We start from the raw sequence: 23,187 nt of genomic DNA, 5'->3' as shown, positions 1-23,187 counted from the left end.
TCAGACGAGCGGAAACAGGAGGGTTGAAAAAGCATAAGTAGTCTTCGATGTTTCGGATCATGTTCAAATTTCGTCGAATGGTGTTGAACGCTCCCTAGTAGTTTCAAACTGTACACGAGAGCAAAAACTGCGGTAGCACTGCAGTCCAAAGTGTGCGATCACTTTGAGTGGGGATGCAGCCCCGCATTTTCCTCAGAGAAGGATGTTAGCAGTGTCAAAGGTTGTCAAAAACACCTTCCTGTTGCTCATCGCAATGCGAACTCTCATATTTTGACCTGCGAGATGTGTACGAATCAACGCCATGGGGAAAGGTGTGCTGTCATTGGCGTCCTTCATGCTACCTCTTCAAGCCTTTTCGTGTCGGCTCCGAGCGGTGGTGTGTCTGAAATATTTTCCTCGGACACCCATATAAGAACACCGTCCGATTTCAACGCTGGGTGTGGCGGTTCTAGCGTCCTTGGCAACATTTGGGGAAGAGGGGCTATCACGACCTTCTAATGGTGCGACACTTTCGCGGTGGCGTTGGACAGAGTTGTGGTGAAATTTGGTGCCAATGTGACATCATTACCACACCTTACGGCGCACGTGAATTTCCGAGCTCCGGCATTGCTTTCGCATGTGTCGACAGGCCGAGCCCGAGGGCGCCAATCTTTTGTACTATTACAGAGGTAGGTTGTAGGCACCCTTGAGCCACATTTCAAACCTATGCTTTGCAATGTGAGACAATTGCTCAGTGTAGATAATTTCGACATTCAGGTAGAGTGCGATGACACTGCTCAAAACCGAATCTAATGCTTCAAAATGTGAATAAGGAATGAATCTGTATAGACATCCAGTGCTATGCATGTCATTTTTTATACAGGGTGATCAAAAAGTCAGTATAAATTTGAAAACTGAATAAATCACGGAATAATGTAGATAGAGAGGTACAAATAGACACACATGCTTGGAATGACATAGGGTTTTATTAGAACCAAAAAAATACAAAAGTTCAAAAAATGTCCGACGGATGGCGCTTCATCTGATCAGAATAGCAATAATTAGCATAACACAGTAAGACAAAGCAAAGATGATGTTCTTCACAGGAAATGCTCAAGATGTCCACCATCAATCCTCAACAATAGCTGCAGTCGAGGAATAATGGTGTGAACAGCACTGTAAAGCACGTCTGGAGTTACGATGAGGCATTGGCGTCGGATGTTGTCTTTTAGCATCCCTAGAGATGTCGATCGATCGCGATATACTTGCGACTTCAGGTAACCCCAAAGTCAATAATCGCACGGACTGAGGTCTGGGGACCTGGGAGGCCAAGCATGGCGAAAGTGGCGGCTGAGCACACGATCATCATCAAACGACGCGCGCAAGAGATCTTTCACGCGTCTAGCAATATGGGGTGGAGCGCCATCTTGCATAAACATCATACGTTCCAGCAGGTGTTTCATCAGCCAGGCTGGGGATGATGCGAGTCTGTAACATATCGGTGTACCTCTCACCCGTCACGGTAGCAGTTTTGCTGCTCAGCGCCATCCGTCTGACATTTTGTGAACTTTGTTTTTTTTTCTTTCTTCTAATAAAACCCCATGCCATTCCAAGCATGTGTGTCAATTTTTACCTCTCTGTCTAGATTATTCCGTGGTTTATTAAGTTTTCAAATTTATACTGACTTTTTGATCACCTGGTATATAAAAAAGTCTAATATGTCTTGTTCTCGTCACTTCGCGGAATTTCTAACTATGCAGACACTTGAATCATTGAATTCAGAAATTAACGTATACGCTTCATCACTCTTGTCCCTTCCTCCTCACTCTGTGCTGATATGAAGCCGAAACACTGTGCCGGTATATAAAACTGTGTGCATACCACATATTCTGGAGTTGTGTCACATCACACGAAACGGCTATAAATCAATCTACGTAACAGAAGACATCTGGCTGTAATTATACATACGCTACCGTTACATCTTCGTATGGCTCCACTATCGCTGATAGTCTTTTATGTATCGTTGATAATAACCAGGTTGTTGCGTATGTGTTCGCTCAAACTGCAAACAGCTGTTACGTAGGTGCTAAGCAAGTGTGACAGCAAACAGATTTCAACACACAGGCTGCAGCTGGATATGACTTCAGAGAACATAATCGATAGCCAATCTCACTCGACCCAGTTAACTGACTTGATATTCTCCACGTTGCCATTGAAACACTTAATTTTGTGGTCTTCCGTAGAATTACTTGTTGTACAAGTTTAGCAAATATAAGGTGGAGTCAAATGAAAGCGAGACATATGGAAAACTTAAATAAACTGTTCATTATTTCAAACGTAATCGCCATACCTATTAATACATCTGTCTCCCTGTGAGACAATACGGTCAATGCCTTCTTGGCCTACAGAGCTATGATTCTACCCAATCGTGCTTCTCTTCGTCCGAAAACGACGACCACGAATCATTCTCTAGGGCTCAAAAAATATGTAAACCGCACGGGGAGATATGGAGCATATGTAAGGGCTCCCCAGCAAAATTTCTACACCGTAGATGAAACGACCTTGGCAAAATGTGGGCTGTCATTATCTTGCAACAGGATGATGCAGTTCGTCAACATTCCTGTGGATTTGGTCTTGAAGGCGCACTTCAGTTTTTGTAAAGTATCCACGTATCGCTCTGCGTTAACTGAAGCGCACCAACTCCAGGCCTATAGGAATTTTGACGGACTGCATCATTCTCTTGCAGAATAATGCCCGCCTCCATGCTGTCAAGATTATTTCGACTCCGCTGCGGAAGTTTCGCTGGGAAGCCCTCACACATCTTCCGCAAAGTCCCGATTTCTCTGCATGCGATTTCCGTATTTTTGGAGCCCTGAGGTGAGACATTCGTGGCTGTCAAAAATGGCTCTGAGCACTATGGGACTTAACTTCTGATGTCATCAGTCCCCTAGAACTTAGAACTACGTAACCTAACTAACCTAAGGACATCACACACATCCATGCCCGAGGGAGGATTCGAACCTGCCACCGCAGCGGTCGCGCGGTTCCAGACTGTAGCGCCTAGAACCGCTCGGCCGCCCAGGCCGGCCTTGTGGCTGTCGATTTGCTTTGGACGAAGAGTTGCATGTCTTCGCACAATCATGATTCCGTCGGCAACTATAAACATTTTTCCTGGAAAGCAGTGACCGTCTTGTCTCACAGTGTGACAAATGCTTAAACATTTGTTGCGATTAGGTTTGAAATAATAAAGAATTTACTTACTTTTTACCACTTGCCAGTTATACTATATGAGTGACTCAATTTTATATGTTTGATATGCTAACATTTATAGACGAAGCCTATTGAATTATCTCTCAGGTGACATTTGTCTTTTGGTTGCATAATCATGATTCTTTGACTGTTATTACGAAGGCCATTTCATAAATAATGCACTGGCTGGTATTACTGTGGATCTTTTGATGCAACAACAATGAAAATTACGTCAGATGCAGTTGGGAGTTTGGGGAAGAAGCACGCGTTTTTGTTTTTTCGCTGTGTACTCTAACACACAATTGGCGAGGGGTAGTAATGCACCCTACAGGAGTCTCGCGTGCTGTGACTGTTGAAGCCTGAAAGTCGTGCATAAAGATCGAAACCCTACATAAATCCATTAGTGCGTTAAGTAAAGTCTGTGGTGAGTTTACAATGGACCGTAGTACTCGGTTTTACCGTTTTCGTGGTGGTCGTATGAGCATAGACAGTAATCCGAGACCCGGAGGGCCAAAACGTCGACAAATGAACGAAATGTGAAACTTATGGCAGATTCTCTCACAGAAGATCGCGATGTGACTTACGAGGAACTCTCTGAAGTCACTGGAATTCTCCCAACACCAGTATTCCGTAGTCTGACAAATGATTTGAAGAAGAGAAAAACTTCTGTGAGATGAGTTCCACACTGTTGCTGAAGAGAAGCAGAAAGGCCTGGACATTGCAACCTGGCTCGAAGAACGATTCCATGGTGAAGTTAAAGGATTCTTGTTGTTAGTGAAACGTTGGTTAGAGATTTTGAACCGGAACTGAAAAATACAGTCCAATGAGTGGAAAGCTTCAGTCTCCCCACGCCCAAAAAATAAATAAATAAATAAAATAAAATAAAATAAAAATCATGACAGTTCCCTGTAGAACAAATGTCACACCATTCACAGAATATATCGAATATATTTCTTCACCCTACTTATACCTCCCGAGGAGATCACGAATGTAAAATTAAAGAGATTCGAGCGCCCACTGAGGCTTTCCGGCAGAACCATACGCGACTAGAACAGGAAAGGGAGGTAATGATAGTGGCACGTAAAGTGCCCTCCACCAGACACCGTTGGTTGACTTGCGGAGTATAAATGTAGATGTAGATGTAGATGTAGATGCACAAAACCCGACCTCAACTTCTTGAGGCTGGGCCACTAATTCTCCACGACAATGGTCGCCCGCATATCGGCAATGTTGTAGCCCAAAAACTGCGTGCCGCATCCTACCTACAACCCGGACATGAGTGCACCAGACTCCAATTTTGTCCCGACGTTGAAAAAACCCATGCGTGGACGTCGTTATCTTTTCTGGAAGAGCTTTTTACGACCTCCCTTCGACAGATGAATAGAAGTGGTATCCTGAATGGAATAATATACGTCTGAAACGTTGGGATTCTATCATACAGAAACAGAGTGACTACACTAAAGGACTGAAAAGAGATATTGAAGAAAAATAAACGTGTAAGCAAAAAAAGTTAGTGTGCATCATTTATGAAAACTGAGTGAGGTGGCGCAGTGGTTAGTAAACTGGACTCGCATTCAGTAGGACGACGGTTCAATCCCGTTCCGGCCATCCTGATTTAGATTTTCCGTGATATCTCAAACCCGCTTCATATAAATGTCGGGATGGTACCTTTGAAAGGGCACTGCTGACGTCCTTCCCAATCCTACCCTAATCCAGTGGGACCGATGACCTCACTGTTTTGTTCTCTCTTCCCAAATCAACCAACGATGTCCCTCGTAGATTGTTAGACTCTCCACGAATTGTCTTTCCATGTTTACAACTTCAAACACATGACAGCACAATAAACAGTGGACCGTATGACGAAGCTAACAAAAGGTTGGACATTAAAAGAGCACCACGACGAAGAAGTAATTTTCTAGTGACAAAGCATGGGAAAGATGTGGAGGAATACAGGAAGAAGACTATAATGTTTTACGGCTTCAGCGTAGCGTCTGGAAAAATGTTTCGTGGTACTCTGTATTTCTTGGGGTATACCCGTTAAAATGTGCTTCAGATCCAGCTTGAGCCGTCCTAAATGTCAATCAAGTAATCATGGATAGTACGCTCCAAAACTGCAGGCAGAATTTCTGCAGTCCAGTTTCTAAGTATTTTCCTATTGTCATCTACGACATTCGTTACCTTACCCATGAGTACGTTCGATGGTGTGCGGACGTTTGCCACGCCGGACATTTGCCACGCCGGACATTTGCCACGATTTTACCTGCTCCGAAGGGTTGGGTCCCTTGTCTCCCCCTCCTCCTCCTCCTCCGCATCGCTTACTGAGCCTTTTCGCTGGTTTACTTAACATAGAACCACCAGAATCTCTTTGGATTTTCCACCACATTTCTAGAGAGAGTTTCGTTGTGGAAACTATTAAACGCATCTCGCATTGAAATCTGCACCAAATTTCGAGTCTCAGTATAACTTCGCCAATCTTGGAGATTTTGCATTCGTCTAAATTATACGTGCCTTTTTCGGTGCTCCTGCAGCAGCGTTCTGTCGTGTTTTGTGTACCATAGGGGATCAGTTCCGTCTCTTTTTAATTTATTTGGTATGAATCTCTCGAATGCTGTTGATACTATTTCTTTGAACTTAAGCCACAAATGGTCTTCACTTACATAGTTTGGAAGGATTGGAGACTGTCTCTTAGAAATACGTCAACCGAATGTTTAATAGCTTTTGTAAATAGATATATTTCGCGTTTAGTTTTGTTGAATTTCCTTGTTACAGAATTGAGCCTCACTACGACTGTGTGTTCACTAATCCCTGTATCCGTCGTGATGCTCAGGATTATTTGTGACTAAGAGCTCAAGTGTGTTTTCGTAACCATTTACAGTTTGAATGGCCTCGTGAACTAATTGTTCAAAATAATCTTTAAAAAAGCATTTAGAACAATTACGGAAATTGTTTTCTATCTACAGTAGGGTCTGAAAATGTATTTTTGTCAACATACGGAAGGTAGACTGAAGTCACTTCCAACTGTAATCGTATGAGTAGAGTACCTACTTGTGATGAGACTCAAGTTTTTTTTTAACTGTTCAGCAACTGTTTCATCTGAGACCGGGGGTCGGTAAAAGGAGCCAGTTATTAATTTATTCCGGTTGTCGAATATAACCTCTACCCATAATAAGTCACAGGAACTATCTGCTTCAATGTCGCTTGTGAGCTGCACCACACGTTACATTATTTTTCCTTACGTTGTGCTTCTTGTTTCTGTTGTAGTGCAGATTACAAGCATAGCATTCTGTATTACTTCATTTCCTTATTTCTAACATTTTAAAATTGTACGTTGACTTTAGATGACATGTCAATCATAGATGTTCTTAACTCTATTTAGTGAACGTACTTTCAGTCATGTTTTGAACATTGTCCCGCTACACTATACCACCTAATGTTTCGCCGCAATGGATATGGCATTTTAGAGAGTAAATTAATATGGAGTATGTCGTTCTTTTTTTCACACATTCACATACCCATTTCTTCTTTCCTTATTGTCTTTTGCGGATGCAGTTGTAGTAATTAAAGTAGGCACAAATGCAGTAATCAAAAAGATATGATTAGTGTACATTCGCATTCTCTTTACATCGTTGGTTTCTTGTTGCTCCCATGGCGGTGGACTGTTTCTATTGCAATCAGTAAGCGTGAAAGGAAGCTACCATACAGACGGAGGGATCTATATTTATACTTGGCAGAACTAATTACATACTGACATTATCGTCGGTATTGCTTTCGTTTCCCAAAAGTTATAAATATTTCGATTCAAGAAAAGAAGCTCTGTATTTGGCCAAGTTGTCGAAGAAGAGGGTCCATTACGTACTGGTTGTATGGAGTACGATGTGGAGACGGCGGTTTAAAAGCAGACACAAGTAGTACGAGGAAGGGCGTCCCTTACGTGAGGGATCGCTACCTGGCGGAGGCGCAAGTGTGGCAAATGTCCGGCGTGGCAAATGTCCGGCATTCCGTTCGATTTGGCGAGCTAGGAATCAGACTGGTTAGTACGGGCGGCGTTGTATGGCCGCTAGTCAGCTGTGCCTGCTCCCGCTTCGGGGTGTGCCGTGTTTCGTAAGGCGTACGCCGACTTTCAGTCTGTTACTGCTGTGTTGCTGTCGGTCGCTTACCGAAACGTAAGTCTGTTTTAGCACGGTGGCCACTGGGCCGTGACGATGTCGGTTGATGACCAACGTTGGGGCGGTCGTCCGCTCTGAGTGGCTTCGGTCGCTTGGACTTGGCAGCTACCTTCTGGTTAAACAGATCAAACTTGTTTATTTGCTGTAAATTCCTAAGTAGTTGTGAGAAAAGTTGTAACCCAGCTTTTCATGATTTTACGCAATTCAAGCATTTTGGTAAGGCATTTTCCTATCTATGTTTTATTTAAATGAGAATTCTTTATTGGGATTATTCACCCGTTGAAGCTTAACACAAAATTTGTAACTTAGCTTTCATGATTTTACTTAATTTAAGAATTCTTGTAAAGCAGTCCTTTATCTACGTTTTATCGATTGGTAATTCTTTATTGGGGTTATTCCCTGGTTGAAGGTTAACATATGTTTCTAACCAAGTTTATTTCCTTGCTTAACTGAGATTTGTTAAGAGCCTTTATTGCTGGAAGATCATTAAAGCTTGGGTGCTTGTAATTGTGAATACTGTTGTCTGTCTTTGTTGTGGGCTACCCTTCCACATCCACAGCCAAGCTGTCCTAGCTACCAGTACAATGGTACTGGTCCCTGACTTCGAAAGGATCAGGGTTCTCTATCCCCCCCACGCCTTTCTCCGACCTCGAAGCAGTCGAGAGAGGAAGTTCTGTCCTGCTACGTTCACCTAGCGAACTTAAAGGCGTTTGTTAATTTACGTTTAATGAAGTTTTCTTAACGTTAGGTGACGGCAACGCTCGGGTCCCTAATGAGCCTGCAGGTGCCGGGAAGTTAAAACGTGGGGAAACGAGAAAGAAATCCGGCAGCCAATCCTCTTGGCGGAGAAACCCGGCGGAAGCGGGGCTGGCAGCGGCGCAGGCACGCCAAATCCGTGTTGGATGGAGCCAGTTCCGGCTGCGGCGACTGGCCACCGTTCCGCAACGTCCGGCAACAGCCTGAGTCACCGGTTACCACCTCGCGCTGCTTCGCCCTGCCTAACAACGAATAATTCAGTGCTGCTGATAATTCACACAAGGCGCTACTCTGAAGGAACGATACGACGATATTTACGTGTCGAGTACACAGCAATGCTACGAGAGGCCGTCACCACACTCGCCTGGCGTCTCTCAGTTTGGAGCAGCAGCCTCGGGATGGCGCTCACGAATCGGGACTACTTTCTGCTTCCGCACCACGTCTACCAGCGCATAGTATTCGTGCGCTGATAGTGTTGCCAGCCGCCAAAGACAGCGCTCTCAACAGTGGACTACTTTGCTCGTGCCTAATACTAACAGAGATGAAGACCATTCCTCTGACAGGCAGATAAGACGAGGCACCGCAGACACTCCCCCTGTTCAGGTCCTGCAGTCAGACAGCACGGTTCAGGGTCTGGAGTGAGCTCAGTTCAATTCCTGCAGCTTAACCCTTCTATTGTGCCAGCATTTCCTGCAATTACACTGCAGAGCACAGTTGCATGAGGTCCGTTCACAAGGGAGAAGTTCCGACTTGGCAGTCGACAGTGAGGAGTAATAGGAAAAATCAAATGACTGTTGGCATAATTGCTGTCAATTATAGTACAACATCAGAGACTGCCAGGAAACAGTCAAGTACACTACTGGCCATTAAAATTGCTACACCAAGAAGAAATGCAGATGATAAACGGGAATTCATTGGATAAATGTATTATACCAGAACTGACATGTGATTACATTTTCACGCAGCTTGGGTGCATAGATCATGAGAAATCAGTACCCACAACAACCACCTCTGGCCGTCATAACGGCCTTGATACGCCTGGGCATTGAGTCAAACAGATCTTGGATGGCGTGTACAGGTATAGCTGCCCATGCAGCTTCAACACGATACCACAGTTCATCAAGAGTAGTGACTGGCGTATTGTGACGAGCCACTTGCTCGGCCACCATTGACCAGACGATTTCAATTGGTGAGAGATCTGGAGAATGTGCTGGCCAGGGCAGCAGTCGAACATTTTCTGTATCCAGAAAGGCCCGTACAGGACCTGTAACATGCGGTCGTGCATTATCCTGCTGAAATGTAGGGTTTCGCAGGGATCGAATGACGGGTAGATCCACGGGTCGTAACACATCTGAAATGCTGAAATATAACGTCCACTGTTCAAACTGCCGTCAATGCGAACAAGAGGTGACCGAGACGTGTAACCAGTGGCACCCCGTACCATCACGCCGGGTGATACGCCAGTATGGTGATGACGAATACACGCTTCCAATGTGCTTTCACCTCGATGTCGCCCAACACGGATGCGACCATCATGATGCTGTAAACAGAACCTGCATTCATCCGAAAAAATGACGTTTTGACATTGGTGCACCCAGGTTCATCGTTGAGTACACCATCGCAGGCGCTCCTGTTTGTGATGCAGCGTCAAGGGTAAATGCAGCCACGGTCTCAGAGCTGATAGTCCATGCTGCTGCAAACGTCGTCGAACTGTTCGTGCAGATGGTTGTTGTCTTGCAGATGTCCCCATCTTTTGACTCAGGGATCGAGACGAGGCTGCACGATCCGTTACAGCCATACGGATAAGATGCCTGTCATCTCGACTGTTATTGATACGGGGCCGTTGGGATCCAGCACTGCGTTCCGTATTACCCTCCTGAACCCACCGATTCCATATTCTGCTAACAGTCATTGGATCTCGACCAACGCGAGCAGGAATGTCGCGATACGATAAATCGCAATCGCGATAGGCTACAATCCGACCTTTATCAAAGTCGGAAACGTGATGGTACGCATTTCTCCTCCTTACATGAGGCATCACAACAACGTTCACCAGGCAACGCCGGTCAACTGCTGTTTGTGTATGAGAAATCTGTTGGAAACTTCCCTCGTGTCAGCACGTTGTACGTGCCGCCAGCAGCGCCAACCTAGTGTGAATGCTCTGAAAAGCTAATCATTTGCATAAGACAGAAACTTCTTCCTGTCGGTTAAATTTCGCGTCTGTAGCACGCCATCTTCGTGGTGTAGCAGTTTTAATGGCCAGTAGTGTATTTTACGAAGGCTGGATGAGAAGTAGTGGCAACACTGCTGTAACATGAAGAATATGTGTCAAATAGCAAGCACGCTGTCTGTAGCTGATAGCAGAGTGTCAGTAGAAGTAGTGCAATAAGCTTTGACGGCTGTGTTTGGACCGCGCTGCTGCTACAGTCGCTGGTTCTAATCCTGCCTCGGGCATGGTTTATGTGTTGTCCTTGGGTTAGTTAGGTTTGAGTAGTTTTCAGAATAGGGGACTGGTGACCTCAGATGTTAAGTCCCATAGTGCTTAGAGCCATCTTAACCATTTTGATCTGTGTTTGAGTTTGTTGTGGTGTGCACCACCTGAAAGTGCATGCCAGCTCAAGCGTCTAATCAGTATATTTACGGAACACAGGTCATGATTGAAGTGCCACATGATCGGAGCAAGCGTGGCTCGACATAACGGTGGAGACCTTCCAACACCCAACTGGTCACTTCTAGTTCGTATAGCTCCCGTACGAACTGCAAATGGTGTTCACTCTGGATCTTCTCGGATAGTCCTAGTAGTACAATTTCGTGGGTTCTTTCTTATCAGCAGCTGAATAAGTCGCTTCTTGCGCCTTTATTTGTTGTCTGTTCTTCTGAGATAGACTAATAATGTTATTTGACAATTTATCTTCACCAAAATTATAGGGTAAGTGATATGGAGCAAGCTGGATAATAGTAAAGTTAGCGTGTTTTTAAAAGGGATGCGTATTACTCCATAGATTTACGTTTATCTAACAATTCAGTACTAGCAGAAGTGTTGGGTTCGATATCAGACGAACCTGTTTCTTAAAGGTTTCATTTGGTTAATTTAAATTTTTGAAAAATGTGGTCATATATTCAGAGCTAGCTTCTGTCAAAGAGTCACATTTTGGTGACAAAAATAATACAGCGAGAATTTGTTTCGATTATGTCATTATTATTCAACGGCCTTGCCGCAGTGGTAACACCGGTTCCCGTCAGATCACCGAAGATAAGCGCTGTTGGCCTGGGCTAGTTCTTGGATGGGTGACCATCTGGTCTGCCGAGCGCTGTTGGCAAGCGGGGTGCACTCAGCCCTTGTGAGGCAAACTGAGGAGCTACTTGATTGAGAAGTAGCAGCTCCGGTCTCGGAAACTGACATACGGCCGGGAGAGATGTGTGCTGACCACATGTCCCTCCATATCCGCATCCAGTTACACCTGTGGGCTGAGGATGACACGGCGGCCGGTCGGTGCCGTTGGGCCATCATGGCCTGTTCGGACGGAGATGTCATAATTACAACATACGCCTGGCTACAGTAGAAGTTGCGGAATTAAAGTTATTTTGGATACATTTGGACTATTCACAAGATCGCGGAGCCACTATATCCACTGTAATGGAAACCAGCATTACGTCAAGGAACTTGATGTATAAGTAACTGTTAATTTATCATTTGTATGGACTAGATTATCACTATTTTTTGAGTCATCATCATCATCATCATTATAATCAAAACATTCTTTTTTGTCAAGTTACTGAAGATGAATATAAGCGAATACTCTTCTTAAGCGAGAGTTAGTTATAAACATTTTCTGGTTGTTGAGACACATCACGTTGTGAAACATATTTCACGGGATGAACAAAGACGATGTTTAGATAACGGCTGCAGTGATCTTCTTGTGGGTCTTCAGCTGACCTTTACAACCACAGAAAGTGCACGACACCTGTTGTCAAAGTGTCGGTTTCATTCATCAAGTGAAAGATGTTTCACGATATGAGGCTTCTCTACACTCAATAAACATTTATGTTTATTGTGGAATAATGCGTGATAAAAATAGTTTGTATTTAAATCTTCTCGTTAGGCCCTTGAAATGGCACTCTTACTAAAACATACGTTATTTCCTGCATCGTGAGAACAGCATTTGTCATGGATTTTTACTTTTTTATAACTAATAAAAAAGAAATAAGAAAGACTGATTTTGTAGCATCCAAAAGATTCCTGCCAATACCTTTTCTCAGTCTACACAAGACGCACATGGTCGCCCGTCTTACAGATTAGAATCGCCTCCCTGTAAATGGTGAAACTCGAAGACGCGAACCTTCGATTTCTATTTAATCACCATTAATTAATACGACGAAGTTGGTTGGTTGGTTTGTTTCTGGTGGATTTGGAAGAAACGGTATTGAGCCTAGCTACAACGACCTTGTGATCACTAATCCCTGTATCAGTCATGATTCTCTCTATCAGCTATGGATTGTTTGTGGCTAAGAGGTCAAGTGTGTTTTCGCAACCATTTACAATTCGCGTGGGTTCGTGGACTAACTGCTCGAAATAATTTTCGGAGAAAGCATTTAGGACAATCTCGCAAGATCTTTTGTGCCTACCACCGGTTTTGAACAAGTATTTTTGCAACATATCGAGGGAAGGTTGAAGTCTCCACCAACTATAACCGTATGAGTGGGGTATTTATTTGTTACGAGACTCAAATTTTCTCTGAACTGTTCAGCAACCATATCCTCGGAGTCTGGGGGTCGGTAGAAGGAGCCAATTATTAACTTAGTTCGGCTGTTAAGTATAACCTCCACCCATACCAATTCGGACGGAGTATCTACTTCGACTTCACTACTAGATAAACCACTACTGACAGACACAAACACTCCACCACCAATTCTGCCTAATCTATCTTTCCTGAACACCGTCTGAGACTTCGTAAAAATTTATGCAGAACTTATTTCAGGCTTTAGCCAGCTTTCTGTACCTATAACGATTTCAGATTCTGTGCTTTCTATTACCGCTCGAAGCTCAGGGACTTTCCCAACACAACTACAACAATTTACAACCACAATTCCGACTGCTCCATGATCCAAGCACGTCCTGTATTTGCCATGCACCCTTTGAGATTGCAGCCCACCCCGTAGTTTCCCGAGGCCTTCTAACCTAAAAAACCACACAGTCCACGCCACACAGCCTCCGCTGCCCGTGTAGCCCCCAGCTGAGTGTAGTGAACTCCTGACCTATTCAGCGGAACCCGAAACCCTACCACCCTACGGCGCAAGTCAAGGAATCTGCAGCCAACTCGGTCGCAAAACCGTCTGAGCCTCTGATTCAGACCCTTCACCCGGCTCTGCACCAAAGGTCCGCAGTCGGTTCTGTCAACGATGCTGCAGATGGTGAGCTCTGCCTTTATCTCGTAAGCAAGACCGGCAGCCTTCACCAAATCAGATAGCCGCTGGAATCCAGAGAGAATTTCCTCAGATCCAAAGCGACACACGTCATTAGTGCCGACATGTGCCACCACCTGCAGCTGGCTGCACCCTGTGCTCTCCATGGCATCCGGAAGGACCCTTTCCACATCAGGAATGACTCCACCCAGAATTCACACGGAGTGCACACTGGATTTCTTCCCCTCCTTAGCCTCCATATCCCTAAGGGGCCCCATTACGCGCCTAACATTGGAGCTCCCAGCCACCAATAAGCCCACCCTCTGTGATTGCCCGGACCTTGAAGGCTGAGAATCATCCTCTGAAACAGGGCAGGCAGCTGCATCTGGCTCAGCCAGAGACAGTGCCTGAAACCTGTTTGTCAGACGCACCGGGGAGGCTTTCTGATCAGCCTCCGGGGACGTCTTTCGCTGCTTGCCCCGCCTTGGAACGACCTCCCAATCAACCACAGGCGAGGGCTCAGCCCCACTGCGGGCAGCAACCGGGGCAACCACAGCGGCAGACCGATCTGGGGACAAACGGGACGAGGTTGACATCCCCGTGATACCCAAGTCCTGCTCCCCACAGTGGTGCCCATTGGCAACAGCCTCAAGCTGCACGACCGAAGTCAGCGCCGCTTGCAGCTGTGAGCGAAGGGATGCCAACTCAGCCCTCATCCGAACACAGCAATCACAGTCCCTGTCCATTCTAATCGATGTTGAACAACAGTTACTGAAACACGAGTCCGTACCTAGATAAAGCAAGGGAAACACGCAAAGAATGTAGTAACTAACCGGTACAAATGCCTAACGACTGCGCTACAATCTGCCTGAATTTACGATTACGGTAACTAAAACTCGAAATTACACCTCCTATACGAAACTCACACGCAATTTAAATAAGAATCTACGAAGTAAACACTAAAGCGCGATGCTACAACTCTCAAATACTATAATACGCCCGAAATTTATGAATTAAACAATGCAAGTACCCAAAAACACGCAAAGAAATTAAGAATTAAAGTATGTAACAAATAAGTAAGCTAGGGGTATACGACTTGCTGCTGGCAGCTGCTTATCCAACGGCGGCAGGGATGACGTGTAAAGTAAGCGAAATTACATTTTTTGTCGTCATTGGACAAATTTCTTGTTTTGCTTTTGGCGTTGCCAACGCTATAGCCGAAATACACGTCGTTCGTCTTTTGTCGAAGTTCCGATAGCTGTAAACACAGTCGATATATTTCATCTACATCTACATGGGTACTCTGCAAATCACATTTAAGTGCCTGGCAGAGGGTTCATCGAACCACCTTCACAATTCTCTATTATTCCAATCTAGAATAGCGCGCGGAAAGAATGAACACCTATATCTTTCCGTACGAGCTCTGATTTCCCTTATTTTATCGTGGTGATCGTTTCTCCCTATGTAGGTCGGTGTCAACAAAACATTTTCGTATTCGGAGGAGAAACTTCGTGATTGGAATTTCGTGAGAAGATTCCGTCGCAACGAAAGACGCCTTTCTGTTAATGATTTCCAGCCCAAATCCTGTATCATTTCTGTGCCACTCTCTCCCATATTTCGCGATAATACAAAACGTGCATCCTTTCTTTGAACTTTCTCGATGTGCTCCGTCAGTCTTATTTGGTAAGGATCCCACACCGCGTAGCAGTATTCTAAAAGAGGACGGACAAGCGCAGTATAAGCCGTCTCCTTAGTAGGTCTGTTACATTTTCTAAGTGTCCTGCCAATAAACGCAGGCTTTGGTTAGTCTTCCCCACAACATTTTCTATGTGTTCTTTCCAATTTAAGTTGCCCGTAATTGTAATACCTAGGTATTTAGTTGAATTTACGGCTTTTAGATTAGATTGCTCCGTGACAGTCGCGCATTCGATGTACAGGGTGATTCAATAAGAATACCACAACTTTAAAAATGTGTATTTAATGAAAGAAACATAATATAACCTTCTGTTATACGTCATTACAAAGAGTTTTTAAAAAGGTTTTTTTTCACTCAAAAACAAGTTCACAGATGTTCAATATGTCCCCCTCCAGACACTCGAGCAATATCAACCCGATACTCCAACTCGTTCCACACTCTCTGTAGCATATCAGGCGTAACAGTTTGGATAGCTGCTGTTATTTCTCGTTTTAAATCATCAATGGTGGCTGGGAGAGGTGGCCGAAACACCATATCCTTAACATACCCCCATAAGAAAAAATCGCAGGGGGTAAGATCAGGGCTTCTTGGAGGCCGTCCAGAACTTTTCCCTTTGCACAAACACCCATTCTCTGTAAACTGTTTACACCAACGTTTAATACACCACCTATCAGGAGGTTTAACACCATACTTCGTTCGAAATGCACGCTGAACAACTGTCGTCGATTCACTTCTGCCGTACTCAATAACACAAAAAGCTTTCTGTTGAGCGGTCGCCATCTTAGCATCAACTGACGCTGACGCCTAGTCAACAGCGCCTCAAGCGAACAAATGTACAACTAAATGAAACTTTATAGCTCCTTTAATTCGCCGACAGATAGCGCTTAGCTCTGCCTTTTGTCGTTGCAGAGTTTTAAATTCCTAAAGTTGTGGTATTCTGTATATCGGTTGCAAGCGTTCTTGTAAAATCTAGTTTTTCATGAAGTAGTTATGGTTATATGTGGTCTTTTGTTTAGCCATGATTTCATATTCAGCTAAGTGCGTATAGGACTGTGTGGGAATCCTGCATTTCTGACGTCATTGTGGTCCAAGTGTGGACAATCTGCCATTACCTACCCCCTGTCTACTATGAAACGCGCAGCGCAAATGTTGCTCTTCCCAAGCAGCACCAATAGCGCCGCTGAGCTTGATGTCCCGAGCTGAAGGACGAATGACAATCAAAGCTGTCTTGCACGCTCTCGTGATATTCTGGGGAGCGGTTTAGGGGCTTAACCAACGACCTTGGCAAAAGGTCTCCTGAACAGGAAGATGATACCGCTACCTTTCATTGCCTGGTTGGACAAGTACAACTGATGAAATTTGCTCCCACTACGAGCATCTGAACTGGCTATATTTGTGCCAAACTTGACAACAATAGCGTGCATTAGTGTTCTTTCAAAATTTAGTGCGTGCTTAAAGTTAATAGATGCTAAGCCAAACAAACATACATAAGATTATCACACAGTACTCACACAGTGCATGCATCAACGGCTAGTATTTGTGTCCTTTGTGAGTGTAGACCGTCGTCCAAGGCACATTTCTCTGCGAGAGGCTGTAGAGACTCAGCAGTTTCAAACTTACAGTTAAACAAGCTCCGCTAGTCGAAATGTTAATGCGTATCCACGCAACGATTAGGCCGTGACGTAATCAGGACACTGCCTAGGACAACCGAGTCGTGCCGAAGTGTGTTATGGATTTTAGAGTGGGGACGGGTAGGTACGGTTTACGTTATTAATCACACTCTATGAGCTCCGTGAAACACGTCGGCGCACTCTGCGAACTTACACAGAGGTCTGACAAAACCGTCGTGTGGATACGTATACATGATTCGGCTAGCTTAGCTTCTTTAACTGCTAGTTAATTTATATAGGCCCTGAAAATGTCTTCAGAATAAGGAGACAATATGTCAGTTATAAAAGTACACCTTGGACCAAGGTCTAATGCTCAGAAAACAAATCTCACTAAGGATTGTGCAATATATATTTTTATAATAACGTGACTGAAAAGAGGAAACTGTCCTTGTTTGTCGAAGATTTAAATCTGTAGGAGATGTAGTCAACATCACACGAAACACAGAAAATACTGATTCTTCTGAAGCAAAATGTACGAACGTTGTTCCATTTACGTCTGACAAAAATTGTACTGCTGTTCTTAGTGAGGGCTGTTTCATAATAATATGACATTAAGTAATAAATTTTGTAGCCAATATTATGTTGACGATTGGTGTTATTTTTTACTGGCGGCCGCCAGTATTTCGTCCCCGATAAAGCTTGGAAATAAAGTCAATTCCGATATCTAGAAGAAAATGGCACTGTAGTTCGTGACCAAACGATATAAAGCAGTAGTTAATGAGAACAGTGATATAGGACGCTAATAAGCGAAGGCTGTTTACGAGGCAGACTGAAGTTAATTGCCTTCGTGGTGCTTAACTTAACACGATGTAACTTATCTTTCTGTTCGCAGAGGACAAGTACGTAACAGCTTTGCCGCTGGTCTCTTCTCTCTGTATCTCTTTCTTTCCTTCTCTCTCTCTCTCTCTCTCTCTCTCTCTCTCCCTCTCTGTGTGTGTGTGTGTGTGAGTGTGTGTGTTTGTGTGTGTGCGCGCGCGCCTGAGCGCAGATTACTCAGTGGCCACGTGTTTGTCAAATCGAATAGAGAGGTCACTAACATTTTTTACGTGTTCTTTTTCTGTATACCAAAATGAAAAGAAAATTAGTGGACGTGTTCTTATCGAGATATGGCAGAAACAGATCGACCACTTGCATATCAAGCAAAGTTACGTAAATGTTAATTTGACTTGCTCACTCTGTAATCAGCTCTGACCAGGTGCTTGGAAAAAACAACCCACAGGAGACAGCGCTGGTGTGAAATCTTAGCCTTCGCCTTCTTTCACAGGCAAAACACCAGTGATTATCAGACTCGTCAAACGTGCCCTTGTGTCTGGGAACCATCAGATAAGCCAATATAAAGCAAGCGTGTGTCCCGAATACCAATTAATCAAACTCGCCTATCGAATCGGCGATTGCGATAAATCTTAACGTCGGAAGTAACACCAACAGGTGAAGCAATCCGGAAGAATCGTCGCACGTCGGAACGTACTTTAAAGTCGTGTTCCTAATTGTATCTGAAGCGTGTCTCAAGAAAACTAACGGATAAATCGTCAGATTACGTGGCGTCCTGTAAGTGAAAGTTGCAATATTTATTGGTACACTTCTTAAATTAATTTTCTGTGATTTTTACAGCAATAGATCGTTGTTCCGACGCACAGATTTCCATTTGTCAATTCTTTATACAAAGATACGACGTCAGGTCTGTGTGGTTACGCCATCGCCATGAAGTACACTGAGGTGAGATAAATCACAGCATATCGACATACAGAAGCCGGTAGTATCCTGCACACAAGATATAGCATGGCAGCGCATTCGCGGACTTGTCATTTCTACTCGGGTGATTCATGTGGACAGGTTTCCGACTTGATTGTGTACGCACGACGGGATTCTGAACGCGGAGTGGTAGTTGGAGCTAGATGCGTGAGACATTACATTTCGGAAATCATTAGGGAATTCAGTACTCCGAAATCCACCGTGTCAAGAGCGCACCGAGAAGACCAAATTTCCAGGCATTGTTTATCACCACGGAAGATGCAGCGGCCGACGGCCTCCACTTAACAACCGAGAACAGCGACGTTCGCGCAGCATTGCCAGTGTTAATAGACAAGCAACGCTGCGTGCAATAATTGCATAAGTCAATGTAGGACGTAAGACGCACGTATGCGGTAGGACAATGAGGCGTAATTTGGGGTTAATAGACTGTGGCAGCAGACGGCCGACGCGAGTGCCTTTGCTAACAGCACGATATCGCCTTAAGCAAATTAGGAAAATCACGATAAACGTAAATCTGAATGACGGGACGGGGATTTGAACCGTTGTCCTCCAGAATATGAGATCAGTTTTAGTACAGCAACAGATCGTTCAGACAATCGCGTTCGCAGAGTTATACAGGGTGATTCAAAAAGAATACCACAACTTTAGGAATTTAAAACTCTGCAACGACAAAAGGCAGAGCTAAGCACTATCTGTCGGCGAATTAAGGGGGCTATAAAGTTTCATTTAGTTGTACATTTGTTCGCTTGAGGCGCTGTTGACTAGGCGTCAGCGTCAGTTGATGCTAAGATGGCGACCGCTCAACAGAAAGCTTTTTGTGTTATTGAGTACGGCAGAAGTGAATCGACGACAGTTGTTCAGCGTGCATTTCGAACGAAGTATGGTGTTAAACCTCCTGATAGGTGGTGTATTAAACGTTGGTATAAACAGTTTACAGAGAATGGGTGTTTGTGCAAAGGGAAAAGTTCTGGACGGCCGAGAACGAGTGATGAAAATGTAGCACTCATCCAGCAAACATTTGTTCGCAGCCCAGGGAAATCGACTTGCAGAGCTAGCAGAGAGCTGCAAATTACACAGTCAACTGTATGGAGAGTCCTACGAAAAAGGTTAGTTATGAAACCTGAACGTCAACTACCCGAGGCGATGGATCGGCCGCCAGGCAGCCCGTGACAGAGCACTTCATCACTGGCCTCCAAGAAGCCCTGATCTTACCCCCTGCGATTTTTTCTTATGGGGGTATGTTAAGGATATGGTGTTTCGGCCACCACTCCCAGCCACCATTGGTGATTTGAAACGAGAAATAACAGCAGCTATCCAAACTGTTACGCCTGATATGCTACAGAGAGTGTGGAATGAGTTGGAGTATCGGGTTGATATTGCTCGTGTGTCTGGAGGGGGCCATATTGAACATCTCTGAACTTGTTTTTGAGTGAAAAAAAAACCTTTTTAAATACTCTTTGTAATGATGTACAACAGAAGGTTATATTATGTTTCTTTCATTAAATACACATTTTTAAAGTTGTGGTATTCTTTTTGAATCACCCTGTATTATGTATTTATTAGTTTATTATTATGTAATGTACGTTGGGACCCACTGGACCAAGCGATGCACACAAGCGGCTTTTTCTGGTTTTATCTCAGCTTTTCTTTGTGCCCACATTACTTCCATTCTCACAGAACACGCTCTTTTCCGCTTGTCAAACCAAGTTGTTATGGTCTTTTTGAGGTTTTCTGCCAGTCATGAATTGTCTGAAATGTTTTCTGTCCAGCATATCGAGTTGTGTTATACCTACTACTGTGACGATCTCCCTGCTTAGCTGGGTGGCAACGTGCTTGCCTCCGATCCAAGCAGGCACGGGTTCGATTTCCGACCCGATTGTAGATTTTTTTCCGCTCGTGACCTGGGCGCTGTGTTGTCATCATCATCATCATCATCATTCCATCCTCATCACCGGCGAGCTAGTCACCCAATGTGGCGTCGACTGAAATAAGTCTTGCACTTGGCGGCCGAACTTCCCCGGATGGGGCCTCCCGGCCAACGATGCCATACGCTCATTTCTTTTTTTGCTGCCTTCACGTCTTCTTTTACCGCCCCGAAACATTTATTGTTTCAATTTTCACTTTACCGCGTTTTTTTTTATAATTTCACATCTAGTTAATCTGATAGGCTGCGTTGTAGTAATACGGTGACAGAATTTTAGCCTGCCTTTTTCATATTCATATCCAATACCTGCTGGCATACTTTTTCATTGCTTGCATTTAGTAAAGTCCCTTTCTATTGTATTTGGACCTAAGATTGTCATTACTTTTCATGCTCTCGTTTGGATTTGCCCAGCGTCTCTCTTTCTGTTTAAAATGAGTGTTATTACTTGTTATTACTTACCAACTCGACCTCCGACATCTAGTATTTAATACATCTCATAAGATGCGATGATCTGACATTAACTCTTTAGCTGGAATTCGGTTTGTAGCATTTGTATTAAAAAGAGGAAATGTTAAATACAGGTAGCCTTGTATATGAATAACCGAAATATGAAAACACAAACATAACTATTCATGCTCGCTCTCACATAGTCTTACCTACTCGAATGTCGATGCAAATAGTTTCGTGGCAGTCTCCTGAGTCGTTTAACGAGGCCAGCCACGACTTCCTCTTCAGTGTCAACCGCTGCATCCCAAAGTAGCGCTTACACAGAAGTTGTCAGCTATTTATTCCAGTCTGTGAGTTCACCTACAGTTTGTATCGTCCACGGCTCCCTGTAGTACCATTGATGTCATTCCCTGATGTTTCAGCAGCCCATCATGACCTTATTCTTCCCATTGGCTTTCGTATCTTCCTCTTCTCGTAGATTTTGTGAAGATACTTTTTACATCAACCACTGATGAGCGTCGGGGTTAAGGAATTTTAATTGTTCAGGGAGCGTCTGTTGCGCCATTACTATGACCTCCTGTTTTTCCCCATGCTGCGTTGGGACTATCAGTACCAGCCTTGTAATGAGTTTTTTTTCGGGACGTAGTGCTCCACTCAGTCCACTTAGCCAGAAGCAACGACCCGCAGTTCTCATGCTGCTGGTGAGGCCGAGGGCTCCCTTGCCCATTCAGCATCACGTGGAGGTCTTTGTCCTCTTCCTTTTTGTATATGTTAACTCTCTGACACTTATTAAACTATTATACATGAAACTAGAAATAGTAAAACATAAAACAAAAATATTTTGACTGTGACTACGACTATGAAATGTAATAGCATAGGTTAATGGACGCCCGCAGTTTGCAAGACAGAACCAGACCAAATCCATATGGTCGATTAACGACTATGAGCTGATACACCAGGTGAGCATGAGCGTGGTTTTCAAATGGTTCAAATGGCCCTAAACACTATGGGACTTAACATCTGAGGTCATCAGTCCCCTAGACTTAGAACTACTTCAACCTAACTAATATATGGACATCACACCCATCCATGCCCGAGGCAGGATTCGAACCTGCGACTGCAGGAGCAACGCGGTTCCGGACTGAAGCACATAGAACCGCTCGACCACAGCGGCCGGCCGTGGTTTTTAGGCGGTTTTCCACATCCATTAGGAAGTTCCTGGGCTGGCGCCAAAATTCTGCCTCAAAATACCGTAACACGCAGAACATAGTTAACACCATTTACAGCCTACGCCGGCCGCGGTGGCCGTGCGGTTCTGGGGCTGCACTCCGGAACCGCGGGACTGCTACGGTCGCAGGTTCAAATCCTGCCTCGGGCATGGGTGTGTGTGATTCCCTTAGGTTAGTTAGGTTTAAGTTCTAGGGGACTGATGACCACAGAAGTTAAGTCCCATAGTGCTCAGAGCCATTTGAACCTTTTTTTATATGGAATGTTTTGAGGACTGCGACGGTATTGTAAATTTATGAAATAACTAGCCGACGAACAAGGCACAGCCCGCGTATTCATTTTGCCAGTTTTCTATTGGGAACAAAAAAAATGAGCGGTGTTTGTAGCTTACAATTTCTGTGCGCTGGGTGCAGCTGATTCGCGTGTCTACAACACGATTTCGTAAACGTCTCTTTGGTAAAGCCTCTTCGTAGCTCTACAGATGGCTATTGTCTTCGCCTAAAGCTGGTTGCGCTTCGCTGTTGAATGCCGTCGAAAGCGCTGCGAGGTGTCATTCGACTCTCGGGGCGCCTTAGTAGTAAAGAATAAATGTGTTAATACTTCATGCAAGAGTCGGCATTTTTTCGCACATCTCGATATTTGTGATCTCATATCTCTTCAACTAACTGTAGTGCAATGACATATTTTTGTAAGTACATTCAGCGACATATGTGGATACTGTCGGGAAGATATGTTGCGAATACAGTTAGTAGCAAAAAGGTAATAACTATAAGCGTCAAGCATGACGCGGCAGTTTTTCACCCATCTGACATTATATGTCCTGAACTATAGTAGTTAGATGGTCTTTACCGCTACAGAGATTACTGCCTCACTGTAAGTTATATGTGTACTAAGTTCAGTTGAAATCGGTCCAGTGGT

General features: G+C 44.3%; 1 pseudogene; it reads left to right on the top strand.

Moving 5' to 3' along the window:
• Positions 1–11,352: 11,352 nt before the first annotated feature.
• LOC124727861 lies at positions 11,353–11,470 on the top strand (annotated as a pseudogene).
• Positions 11,471–23,187: the final 11,717 nt, after the last annotated feature.

The sequence above is a fragment of the Schistocerca piceifrons genome, chromosome 1, assembly GCF_021461385.2.
Source record: "Schistocerca piceifrons isolate TAMUIC-IGC-003096 chromosome 1, iqSchPice1.1, whole genome shotgun sequence".
In the NCBI taxonomy this organism is placed as follows: Eukaryota; Metazoa; Arthropoda; class Insecta; order Orthoptera; family Acrididae; genus Schistocerca; species Schistocerca piceifrons.
This window is presented reverse-complemented; position numbering and strand designations above follow the sequence as displayed.